We start from the raw sequence: 12,308 nt of genomic DNA on the forward strand, positions 1-12,308 counted from the left end.
TGGCCCTTGAGGGCTGGAGTTGCCCACCCCTGCTTTAGTATATAACCCCCAATAAAAGGCAAAGCCACTAAACCTCCTGCTAAGTGGGGTGTCTGGTCCCAAGATAGATTGGCTCGTGGTGCATCCTTTTTGACTGTAACAATTGACGGTGAATAATCTCCCCTCCCCCCCAGCAAAAAATAATAAATAATGATGGTGTGAACACTTTAACTACGTTTTTCCGACTTTGTCACAAGCCTCAGGAGAAGGAGCAGGGAAGCGTTTCTGCCTTTTCCTGCTTCTTCTTCCCCTCCCCCGTATACACACACAGAGCAGCATCTCCACGGTTATTGGCATTTATCCTACAAATCACTGCTTGAATGCAGTGTGGTGCCTTTGGCTTCATCTGATGAGTGCAGGCTAGGAAAAGGCAGGCTACATAAGCTGGCAGCAGCCTCCTAGACGAGCTAACGGAAGGGGAGAAATGCTCTACAGTCCTTATACATAAGCAAATTGCCAATAAATGATGCAGGTTTCCTTGGGAGTGAAGTTGGACGTCCAGGCAGGGCACTCACAAACAGGGCAGTATAGGAACAGCATTACAGCCTCTATATACTCAATGCTACTTAATCTCTGATGTGCACCAGCTGGATAGATTTTTGGGGGTTCTGTATTCCATTTCTTTTCACCGTTATACTTGGTTTGGATCTTGGGGGGAAAAAAAATCAGAATTTCTCAAAAAAGAAAACCCTGCTGAATTCTTGAATCCTGGTGGGGGTGAGATGAACGGCCCTGTGGATCATCTATCACCGCAAGTTGTATGGGATTTAAAAAAAAGAGAGAGAAATGGAGCACAACTGGAACTGAACCTTTGAATTTGGATACTTGTGCAGCTGATGAAAGGTAAGAGGTTTTTACATTTCACCTTCAAACATCTCCCATGGACTGAGAATTGATTTTGTATTTCTTGCCATCTCTCTGTTTTGCAGGTTTTCTAATAACCAAACAGGCTTTTTTGTTGTTGTTGTTGCACCGAATACTAGATTTTAGTGGGCATTCAGCATAAATATTGTAACTTTTCAAATCCCTAAATGTCAACATATTACAGCAGTTAGAAAACATATTTCCAGACAACTGTGCATATCTAGCTATTAACCCTTTGAGTACATGGTTGCACACTGTATTATAAAGAATAGATCCCACCTTGCCTGTTTTTCAGAACCACACAAGTTGATTGAACCATTATTCAGACAAAATCTGGGCACAACCTCCACCAGAAATGAATTACCTTCTTTAATTGTCAAAAACCAGTGCAGTATGAAGGATCAAAGATAAGAGACTGTAACCCAGATGAGCAGGAACAGCTAAAAGCAGAAGCAGGCAATTTTCAGTTTTCCCTTTCTGCCATGGACAACCATCAGAGACCCAAAGGATAGAGCATGAATTCAACCAATCAATGTTTCCATTCAATTGCTAATTAATTCAAGGTTTTATAAAAAAAAAAAGGGAACATTTCCCCCTCCCAAACATATCTCCCAGTCAATGGAAATCATCATTAGTGTATGGTGAGATGAATTAGAGCTGCTGGGGAAAAAATATAGGTTTGGGAAACTCTACATAAAATGTTGGGATTTATCTCTGCAAATGCTCCTTTTTCTATTGTGGATGTAAAATACTATAGATAGTGGTTGGGAGTTTTTGTTATATGAGCAAAATATAGAATATACTGTACATTTGTGTGTGATCCTGATGTTATATTCCACTGGTACCAAATAATTTTATTTGTTAGGAACCAGAATGGCTTTTCATTGTATCTCCTGTGAGAAACACATTCTTGCTTAATTTACTAAATTGATTAGGTTTAGGAAAATAAAGGATAGCATATGGCAGGGGTGTCCTCAAACACCCCTCAAACAGGTCAGGTTGCCAGGATATCCCAGCTTCAGCACAGGTGGCTCAATCAGTGACTATGGTTGAGTCAACTGGGCTGAAGCAAGGATATCCTAAAAACCTAACCTGTTGGGGTGGGCTTGAGAACAGGAGTTGAGAACCTCTGGCATATAGGATGCAAGAAGTTGTTTAAACTTTATAATACCTCTGCATAGAGGCAAACATCCTCTATTGCAACACTAGCTGAAAGGTGCAGAGAAGGAGGAAGCTGCGTCAGGTGCTGTATATCCACTTAAATAGTACAAGTGATATTTCATGTTAATTCGAGATAAAATGAGATGTAGATGATGCTAGCACAAGCGTGTTCAATTTTCAGCCTCTTAGGGAAGATTCCAGATACTTTCTGCACAGGTTTCATTGATACTCTATGCCACAAGAATATTCTACAGTTTTTATACATTTTCATTTTCCATTTCAACAGACTAGCACTTACAGTCTGACAAGCCATGGGGTGGCCAACTCCAGTCCTCAAGGGCCACTAGCTTTTCAGGATATCCCTGCTTCAGCATAGGTGACTCAATCAATGGGTCAGTCTTTGATTGAGCCACCTGTGCTGAAGCAGGGATATCCTGAAAACATGACCTGTTGGTGGCCCTCAAGGACTGGAGTTGGCCGCCTCAGCTGTAGAGCATCAATCATGCCCCAAAAGTTATACTATTTAAACCAGAGATGGGCAAAACTGGATGTGTGAAATAAGAACCTACCAGAACCTCACGTTCGAAAACCAAAATAAAAAAACGATTTACCAACGTTATTTAGAACCAGCACACCAGGCCAAGTGACCCTCTCTAGGTGTTTCTTGTCATATATTTATTTAAATATAGTATGCTTTTCAGGTCTGTTATTATAGTTCCTAATTGTTTTTATGAGTGTAGACTTATTTTAAGCATTGTGTATTTGTAATGCCCTATTAAGCTATTTCAGCATTTTCTAGTTTCCTTTGGGATTTTCTTCCATCATTTGGTCAAAATCCAATACTAAAACCAAATAAGTCACGTACCGGCAAAACCAGAAAATGAAAACTTTTTCAAACCAAAACCACATCCAGCACGAGCCAAAATCGAGTGAATTCATTTGAACATATGCTCACATTATAGCTGCAGATTGTTCCAGTTTTTAAAGCTTGTGCGCAATATTTCATGCTAAATCAGGATGATGCTGTAAACAGACCTTCAGTCTCTAGTTACCTACAGCTAGAGATTGTGCTACAATAAGGAAGACAGTGTATCAGAGACAAATAGACATCGCCAGCAGGGTACACATCGTCCCCCCGAGTCTGCCTATTTTATCAACCTGCTGTAAATCCTAAAACCTAATTTCAACAGCGGTTGTTTTTTTCTATTATTACTGTATTCAACTTCCTCACCGTTCCTTTATTAAATTAGCAAACAGCTTCTTAGCAACTGTTCTGTACATACTCTCCCTCTGAAGGAGGATGTTTTTTAGTTTCCTTTGAGCCTGCCACCCCTTGTATAGCATTTAGTCTTCTCTGAAAAAGGCTTCAGTCCTTATTGATATACAATGTTTCTCGCATGTCCACCTCTCTCTCCTTTTCTTTCAGTGCATGCTCTGTAGAGATGGGTGAATCCACCCTAATCCGGTTCCCGGATTTTCTCGCATTGTCCCCACAAAATCTGTATCGCGGTGTAAAATCCGTGGCCGGATTTTTTTAACGGTTTTAATCCACGTGGATTCATCAAAATCCGCCAACGGATTGCTGAATGCGCGGATTGGATTCTGCAAATCTGTCCATGGATTGCGGAATCCGCTGAGTGCATTGGTAATAATAATTACAAAACCCGCGAAATCGCCCTTTTTGAGATTGATCCGTGGAAATCCCCGGACCAAAGGAACTGGACGATCTGCTGCAGATTCAAATCTGCCCCCAAAATTGGTCCATCTCTAATGCTCAGGCTCTTGGATCTGATTTTTTTTAAAGATGCTAACATAACAATGCACTATTATAGCTGCTCTCCTATGGACCACCTGAAGGTATCCCTGTCTCCTGGAGAGGTGGCCTCCAGACAGGAACACTGCACTATAATGAGGTCTAACCAGAGATATTTGCACAGTGGCATTGTCATTATCTTCATCCTTTCAAGTGGACTTTGGTCAGGATTTATTAAGCGGCAGTCTCTCCCTGTGAGTTCCGTGCACTAGATAAGGGATTGGCTATTTAGTGTTTAAGTATCCGTGTCAAAATGTATGTAAATTGTGTATTAAGTTTCAGAGATTTGACATCATCAAAGAAGATTGAAGCTAATTAAAGTATGAGAAGCATGCAAATGGTCTAAATAATGGCGCAAAGTATATTTTATACAGCTATTGTACGGATTGACATGTATCCATAGAAGGGTAACCCTTTAACTATTGTAGATAGGTTCATTGAATTGAGCCTCACACATTGGATGAGATGAAGACCAATTGAGTATTTGTTTCATTGTTCCATCTGACCCTTTAGATTTGGACAACCTTATGTGTGATCATTGCATCATTGGAATAAAATATTTAACAGCATGGGAATGATACTGCATGTACAGTAATAAAAATAACGACCTGCTCATGTATGCAAAACTGGAATGACACTGCAAAGCTTTTCTCAATTCTTTGTCCTTTTACTTGGAAGGCTGTTTATACACAATGCCAAGGAAAGGAGCATTTCTTGTATGAAAACCTCCATTGTACAAAACGTATCAAAATAGAAAGATGGAGATTGTTGGCGGCTTGGCCTGCTTGAACAGCTTAATCTACTCTTATTAGTATTTATTTATTTTTTACAACATTGTAGGCTCTACCATTTCTAAGACTTAGACCAGGGGTGCGCAAACTTTTCCCCGTGTGCACCCCTGCCTGCTCTCCTCGGCGCCTCGCACCCCCTCTCCCCCCGCTCAACACTGACGTCAAATGACGTGCGGGGTCATGTAACGTCACGTGACCCTGCAGCGTCATTTGACTCCGGGTTACCAGGATGACCCGTCGATGGAAGGGAAGGTAAGTGTGTTATAGAGGCCTTGTGCGCTCCCCCAGCATTTCATTTAAATGCCTGGGGGGAGAGCGTGGACCTCTATAACTGCCGTGATGCCCCCACCCCCCCGAAAATCTGTCGTCCCCCCAGATTGCGCACCGCTGACTTAGACGATGACCCACAATTCTTCTGCAAGGTTGACCCATGCATCTATCTGCTCTTTTTTTTAGTTTACCACTCACCAGCTTTAAAGTTGGTCCTAGTTAGAGCCGGGCAAATTTTTGGGGTGAATTTGGATCCGCAGCGGATTGGCTGGTTCCTTTTGGGCCCGTGAATTTCAGCAGATCGATCTCAAAAAGGGCGATTGGCATTTTGCGGATTTTTTATTATTACCAATACACACCGGATTACGCAACCCTTGGACAAATTTGTAGGATCCAATCCGCTGATTCAGCAATCCGTTGGAGGACTCTTTAAAATCCAAAAATGGATTGGTGAATCTGTGGGTTGCATTCTATAAATCCGTCCGTGGGTTGTATCCATTCACGGGTTGTATCCAATGGAGGTTTTTGATGAATCTGTATGGATTGAAACCGGTCAAATCCGTTTGCGGATTTTACACCGCGAAATGGATTATGGCGCATTTGCCTATCTCTAGTCCTAGTGTCTACATAATACGATGCTCAGAGACAATTGTAACCATTTTGAATAGCTGTAAATAGATACTTCCTGGTTTCTACTGACCGTATGTGTAACATACAGTATACTACTGTATATGAAACTGTTTCCAAGAAAATCCTAGATACAGTATACTATATCATAAAATACAAATGCCACATTTACTGCAAATGTGACTTGACCTCCCAACATATCTGTGATACCTGTACACATTTGTGCCACTGATTCCTCACTCTTGGATTAATCATTTGACAAAACTAAACTCATCAATATCTTGCCTTCATAGTGTAGCCATTCTCGTGACAGCATTGTGTAGCTTGAACCTTTCAAGAAAAGAATAAAAGAATAAGGGTAGCACTCCAAAAGACTCGAGGACAGTAGATCCTGAAAGAGGAACAGACAAAAAATGACCCAATCAGAGCATTTTTATTTTTTTGATAGAGCGTGCAATCATACAGTATGATAACGTTTCTGGCTACTCAGGGCCTTTCATCAGGTAGCTTGAACCTTTATAGTTTTTGTAACAGGGGACTTTATCCCTGTTCAAAAATGTCCCTCTAATCCAGCAGTGTGGTGGTTAACTGCTGGTAGATAATTAACCAACACCACCTGCCTGATTACAGGTATCAGAAAAAGCCTGCCTCTGAGACAGGAAGGAGATTCTTCCTCATCTCACACGTGAGCTGAGCTGACCTGACCCAGGAAGCAGAAAGACAGAGTTCCCTAGTCCACAACTGGGCTGACCTGTGGAACAAACAGATGCCTTGAGTTGCAAGCTAACAACAAGACAAAGGGGACAAGATTCTAAATCTGGATCCTGACATTACCGTAGCACACAAGGGTGCGGACACCAGGAGAACAGAGAAGCCTTCCCCTACAGCTTCCAGAGAGACAGATAAGCTTTACTTTCTAAGACTGTTGTATATCTGCACATATCAAAATATATGTTTGGGGCTGGGAAACCTGCTATCTAAAGAGAGTTCTGGACTGCATACGTTTACCTAGAAATACTCCCAAGTGGAGCAGAAGCTTTGTTTAACCCCTTATTTGCATACGTTTGATGATTTTCATGTGTTAAAGAAGCAGACGCAATAAAAGCCTTATTTTAGTTCACCTTAAAACCAGTCTCTATTGCTTACCTCTGCACACGTCTCTTACAGTTTTCTTTGATAGAGATGTACTTTTTCAAACTCGGTGAGGAAAGAAGAATGGTAATTTACTGGGTGGTGGAATGGTGGAGACATCTCATTATAGATGAGTAGAATAGATGACAGGTTAAAAACATTACCTAAAAGCTTTAGCCAAAATTAACATTCGGACATTATCAACCAACAGTGCCTCACAGGAAAAGAGCTAACTCTTTCTTTGCTTCTCCAGTAGATAATTGGATATATATGCTCCAGTTGCATTTTATTGGCATCATTATTTATGAGCAGAATTCTATGGTATGTATCTAAGTTTATGAAGTACAGAAACATACCATGCTTTATTCTATTGTCATATTGCACAGTGGTTAAAATGCAGAGTTTAGACTCATGCCATTTGTGATATGGAGTATTTTATGGGGCATATAAATGAGAAAAAGAATGGTGTATAGAGACGCAGAATGTAATACATTTCATTACAATCTGTGCACCATGTAACTCTTTCTCCAACTCCTCCTACTGACTCTCCCCAAGGTGCAAGCTGAGGCAGAGATGCAGAATATGATACAGCTCATTATAATCTGTCCTATGTAACCCATCCTCAACTCATCCTACAGACGCCCCTCAAGGTGCAAGCTTTGGGAGCCGGGCAAAATTGGAGCAAAATGCTTTGATACATAGTTGCAAAATGAACATTCCCTGGTTTTGTGCCAAAATTGCCTTGAAACATAGACCTCTTGGCTGACTTTCATATTTAGGACAGTCTTATGTCTATCCCAATCAATTATGAATTTCTTTACGGTGTTAGTTTTCCCCACCTCCACTGGAAGCTATTCCATGAATATGTGTCTATGTGAGTCATTAGTTTTGATTTACACTAATGAAAGAACATGGTATTGGTCCTAGTCATGGAACACTTTCTACAAAGTATTAGAGCAGTATGAGATGTGAATTGTGTTTTGTATTTCTTACGCATTTGGCTCACCATTTCATGCTGTGTCTGCATTATGCTGACGTCAAAACAGTGATTTAGAGTGTGCATCAATGTTTCATTTGTTCACCAATCGGACTCAGCAGGCAGGTACCGGACAGTTTGGTTTATATGGTGCTACAGATTTATACTCCAAGCTGGTGTGAAACTCCGTGCCTAAGAGATGTAATAAGCACATGTCTTATATTCAACAGAGATGCTAATAGAAAAAGCAGTACATCAGTGACATGAAGCACGGTGTTAATGGAATATGCTTTAATAAACAGACACCTTTGTTTTGAACCATTGCCCAAAACAGGAAGAAATAGAATGAAGTATGTAATCTGTTACTTATAAAAAAACAACATATCTGACATAAAATAATGGAGAGCTGCCACTTCTATAATAAAACCGATCCTTCTGATAACACTGGTTCGTATTTGATGGCGCACGTTAGTACTGGATGCCACTACTTATTCACACACCTACATTTTATAAATGTATATTATTATATAAGACTCCTGATTTCCATTTACTTTTGCCATTTTTGGTGTATTTATTAGTCTAAAAAAAACATGTTCTCAACAAAAGTTATACCTAGATTAAAGTTGGGTCTTGAAGTACAGAATGTTATAGTCTTCTGCCAATCATAAAAATAATTCTATCGTCTTAATACGGAGAGATCCATTTGTATTATGCTATAACATTTTCCTTCCAAACATACAGTATATCTCGTAAAGGCATCTTAGAGCTACTATAGAGAATTAATAGCTGCACGGGATGTAATATAGTTGCCATAAGAAATAAATGCAAGCTGTATTAATGGTTAGTCGTATTAATGATTCCGCATGCGCTACCGTTTGGGTTAACAGGCAGGGCCATATTTACTAAGTGGTGCTATTCAATAAGATACCTTCCGGTACTGGAAGACACAGTAAGGCCCATTGAATGGCAATATTATGGGTGTGTTGTATAGCAGTAGGGGATGGAGTAAGTGCAGTGGATGGCAGTGTCTGACCTTGATAAAAAAAAAAAAAGGCTGGACATCTTTTTAGAAAGGAAAGGTATACAGGGATATACCAAATAAGTAAACATGGGAAGGGTGTTGATCCAGGGATTTATCCGATTTGCCAATTCTTGGAGTCAGGAAGGAATTTATTTTTCCCCTTATGAGATATCATTGGATAATGTGTCACTGGTTTTTTTTTTGTTTGCCTTCCCCTGGATCAATAAGTAAGTATAGATATAGGATAAAGTATCTGTTGTCTAAATTTAGCATAGGTTGAACTTGATGGGTGCATGCCATGTTCCAACCTCATCTACTATGTAACTATTTAACTATGATAGTGGATAAGAGCCGCTGTGAGTGCGGGGAGAAGTGGTCATAAATCCAGGCTGTTGAAACGCTTCATTCAGAAGGTGTTTCCAGGTTTGACTTAGAGGTGGAGAGAAGGTGCTCAGTGTATAGTGAGGCAGTTTCACAGGTAGGAGGCAGTGATGAGAAAAGCTTTTAGGTGAGAGGGAGAGATAGCAGTGGGTGTGGAAAGGAGACTATTATGAATAGAGTGCAGGAGGTGAGCAGGGATACAGTAAAGGAATGAAAGATGAGATGTTAGGAGGAGCATAAGATTGTAGAGCCCTGAAGGGGAGGAGGATAACTTTGTGCTGGAGGTGATATGGAACTTGATGGGAAACCGGGAGTGGGACTTGTGGAAGAGAATGGAATTGCAAATTATGGGTGCTTTGTATCTACAGTACATAGTGCAAATGTGTGGTTGTGGTGAGAATATACATTTTGAATCGGTGTCTGAAGCATTTGTTAGTTCAGCAATCTATGCCTTTTGCAGATACACAATGGACGTGTCTGCCTATGCATACTTAGGGTAAATTTACATTACTTTATTGTATTTAAATATACATGATTTTGTTGTATCCACTTGCTTTATTATCAGTGATATATCTGAAGAAAGTATTGACTTTTAGGACTTAGAAGAACTTTGCATAATAGCTTTTATAGGATTAACTTGTTTTAATGCATCTAGGTGAGAAGGGCTTGAGGATTTATGTCTCAAGGTTCTCAACACCCTACTGCATGCTTTGCTTCTCACTAAATGAAGGGACCTTCAGGAATCAAGATCTACAGTGTGATACGTAGCACTAAATTTCTACCATGGTGCTGGAACTTGCCAGCTCCCTGCTCCAGCCTTTCAGCAACTTGGACAGCTCCTTATTAGACTACCATTTCCCCTCTACTTCAAATGCTTTAGTAGCTTTGTCCCTAATTACCAGAATCACTACCTGCTGCATAAAAGCATGCAGGAGCCAAGCTCTAGAAGACAACACATCTACCTGCCCTGTTCTGCCCAGTTCATCATTGTATTCTGTCTCCTGCAGTCAATTGATCTTCAGGTTTCTGTACTCTGTACTTTTGAGTCTCTGCTGTTAATTACCGATTTATTTGTGTTCTTGATATGCTGGAAGGCCAGTGACTCATGAAATATCTTCATTGCATCCTTCTTTTGGCCACCAGAGTCTGTGTGGTCTTTTCAGTTTTCTGTTATTTCCATACCTGCACTCCTAAGACTCTCTCTCCACACCCTGAACTTGTCTACCGATGCTTGTTACATAGCTGCGCTCTCTTGACATGTGACCTTGTAGATAACTACAAAATATTGGCCCATGTACGTGTGGACCCCATTGCAATAAATGAGTGTTTATCCTTCCGGTACTGTGTAGTAGGAGTAACATTAGACATAGCTATGGTGAGTAGCCACTGCCCCAAGTATGTTCTTTATTTAATTTCTAAAATAGTTTACCAGGAGAAAATACATTGCAAGTTACCTCTCATTTTTAATTACTGTATGACCTGGGTACAGCGCAGCGTATTGTGATTAAACAAGTTTATAACTGCATGATTTAATATTGTTAAGTAGGAAACAGTTGTGGGAGGGGGTTATATTTAAAACCAGAGACAGAACATAAAACACAGACAAAGCTCAGTTTTAGCACATCTAGTGAAACTCATTCACGGTACAGTGCCTAAATATATATGTATAAATATCTATTAAGTAAAATGGTCTTTTAGTTTGACATTTTTGGCCAAAATTGTTGTAAGCCCCTGAGCCAACTTCACGGCAGACCACAATTCAGGGGTCCCTAACGCTAATATAAATTCTTAATAACCTGTGTAATAACAGGAAGAATGATAAGTAGGAAACAGCCCATGTCTTAAAAGATCTTAAACTGATGGCAGTTTTCAGAGACACTGATAAATTGTTCCAGAAGTGAGATACCTGGTAAGAGAAGGAAGAGCGCCCGGATTCTTTATTGAACCCTGAGACCATAAGCAAGCTTCTGGTGGCAGATCTAAGGAGATAAGTGCTGTGTACATTAGATGGGGAGAAGCCTGCTCAGATAATTGGGAAACTTGTCCAGAATAATGTGAAAGTTAAGCAGGAAAGATTTACATTGCCTCTGGACTCAGAGATAATTTAGAGATAGGCACCCTAGTCCTGTTAACATATTACAATGATTGGTGCTGTGACTACATCATGAGACAAGACAGGATATTAACTTGTATAGTATGTCATCTTTTCCTGAGGTGAATTTGTGGTCTCATAAGTATACATATGCATGGAGGCTGTCTTACCAAGTATAGTATCTTTATGTTTTCTTTGATAGGTTTGTGGCAGTGAGGTCGCAACGACACGTGGGTTGTCGGAGGGTAGGCTTTTATTCAGCCTCAAAACATGGAATGTAAAAGAGCTTACTGTACTTTCAGCATACTAGAACAATCAAAACAAAATGTCCCGGCCAGGGCTGTGCTCTCGGGGAGATATGAGGGCTCCTGCGGCCTCCTGGGCAGAGTAGTCCTTCATAGGGTTACTATAGGGCTACAATCTCTAGACTGTTGGCAAGCCCGTGCAGGAAAAGGTAGGGGATTCAAATCCAGCGCGCTCACAAGGAGTGAAAATATCCAAACAAACAGACCTTGTGACAGGATTTTCTTATCTCGTCCTTCAGTCCCAGGGTGTGTGTATCTCTGGCTTACACAGAACCCAGATCACTGGAAGTTCCAGGCTTTTAAAGTCCTCTAATGAGCCAGCTGAAACCTGGTTAATGAAGTCAGCCTGCTCTCATGCTGGGATTAACCTGATCACTGCTGGGTTCAACAGCTATATAATAGGGTATACAGTCTTATGCATAGTTATTAGGCAGAGCATCTACCCCAGGGGTCTCAAACTCAGTCCTCAAGGGCCACCAACAGGCCAGGTTGTATGGATATCCCTGTTTCAGCACAAGTGGTTCAATCAGTGCCTCAGTCTTAGACTGAGCCACTGATTGAGCCACCTGTGCTGAAGCATGGATATCCATAAAACCTGGCCTGTTGGTGGCCCTTGAGGACTGAGTTTGGGACCCCTGATCTACACCCTGTTACAAGGTTCAGTTCATTTGGTTTATGTTGTGATATTATGACCCCAGACAAACAAACAATCTATGTGGTTTTCTCCTGAAATGATTTCTACCTTTAAGATAGTTTTCCTCTTGAATAATTTGATTTTTTTCTTTGGTTGAGAAAGGAAAATAGTGGTGCACTGCCAAAGCAAGGCTGTAATGGGCT

General features: G+C 40.7%; 1 protein-coding gene across 1 annotated transcript in view; it reads left to right on the forward strand.

The window, feature by feature from the left end:
- The first annotated feature begins 254 nt into the window (after window positions 1-254).
- Window positions 255-12,308, forward strand: part of TMEM121 (transmembrane protein 121) — a 206,616-nt gene continuing 194,562 nt past the window's right edge. The window contains exon 1 of the mRNA XM_075613490.1: window positions 255-882. The gene's annotated coding sequence lies outside the window, so the exon portion shown is untranslated. The remainder of the gene's footprint in view (window positions 883-12,308) is intronic.

Source organism: Ascaphus truei, chromosome 9 (assembly GCF_040206685.1).
Source record: "Ascaphus truei isolate aAscTru1 chromosome 9, aAscTru1.hap1, whole genome shotgun sequence".
Lineage (NCBI taxonomy): Eukaryota > Metazoa > Chordata > Amphibia > Anura > Ascaphidae > Ascaphus > Ascaphus truei.